The 1,354-nt window shown below is 38.9% G+C and overlaps 1 non-coding gene across 1 annotated transcript; it reads right to left on the bottom strand.

Moving 5' to 3' along the window:
- Positions 1-1,038: 1,038 nt before the first annotated feature.
- On the bottom strand, positions 1,039-1,110 carry TRNAG-ACC. Its single transcript has one exon. It is a non-coding gene; the product is annotated as a tRNA-Gly (tRNA).
- Positions 1,111-1,354: the final 244 nt, after the last annotated feature.

The following is a 1,354-nucleotide window of genomic DNA, read 5'->3' as shown; positions in this document are numbered from 1 at the left end:
CAGAACTTTTTGCAATAGGACCTGGCAGGTATAAGGGTGTTCAGCCTCCTCGGGGAGATCTCCCTGAGAGACAAAACCCTGTGGAAAGCCACAGACAAGGCAATGGATAGTACCTGGGGTCTTGCTACCCTAGAATGAGTGTCAATGCTGATGAGGGTGACCTATTAGAGAATGAGAAACTGTCCCCCACCAAAGTTCAGATACATCAACCCCATTGTCCTAGAAAACTCTATCACTTGTAAAATCAGGCAAGAATTTACGAGGTGTCACCTTGAGAATGGGCCAGCAAATGCTCTGGGTTAAGGCGGACTCCTTGACAAAATGTGCTACTGTGGCATAGAATAAACATATAGATCAATGGAATAGAATCCAAAATCCAGAGATACACCTTTCCATTTATGGTCAGTTTCTTTTCAGTAGGGCTATTGAGACAATTCAACGGAGGAAAGCGTGGTCTTTCTAAAAATTGCTGGGACAACTGCTATCCACATGGAAGAGTAAAGTTAGACCATTTCCTACCACATAAACAGAACTTAAGTCAAAATGGATCACAGAACTCAATGTAAGAACTGGAGTTTTGAAACTTTTAATCATATTGAATTGATTTAATCACACTGAATTGAAATGAAGAAACCGAAGTAGTAAATCTTCATGACCTTAGGTTAGGCAAAGATTTCTTTCATATGACATCACAACAGGAAAAAAAGGTCAACTGGACTTCATCAAAATTAAAATCTTTTGTACCTCAAAGTACTCCACCAAGAAAATGAAAAGTCAGCCCCTAGGATGAGGTAAAATATTTGTACACCATGTACTTGACAAGGGATTTGCATCTAGAGTAGATAAAGAATGTCTGAAACTCAGTAAGAAAAGGATAAACACTCGAATTAAAAAATGGGCCAAGAATGTAAATGGACATTTCTCCAAAGAAGATACATAAGCACATGAAATAATGCTTACTATCATTTGTCATTTGGAAAATGCAAATTAAATTTGGGGGGGGGTGATTGATTGATTGATTGATTGATTGATTTATGGAGGAGGTACTGGGGATTGAACCTAGGACCTCCTGCATGGTAAGCAGGTGCTCTACCACTGAGATATACCCTCCTCCCTTTGGAAAACACAAATTAAAACCACAATGAGATATGATTTCACACTCATGAGTGGCTATAATCAAAAAGGCAGATTGGTAAAGATATAGAGAAATTAGAACCCTCCTACATCGTCGTTGGGATGGTAAAATGGTGCAGCTGATTTGGAAAACAGTTGGGTAGCTCCTTCAAAGAGTTAAACATTAAGTTATGTAACTCAACAACTCCACTCCTAGCTATATACCCAAGAACACTGAAAA

This window comes from Camelus ferus, chromosome 26, assembly GCF_009834535.1.
Source record: "Camelus ferus isolate YT-003-E chromosome 26, BCGSAC_Cfer_1.0, whole genome shotgun sequence".
In the NCBI taxonomy this organism is placed as follows: Eukaryota; Metazoa; Chordata; class Mammalia; order Artiodactyla; family Camelidae; genus Camelus; species Camelus ferus.
This window is presented reverse-complemented; position numbering and strand designations above follow the sequence as displayed.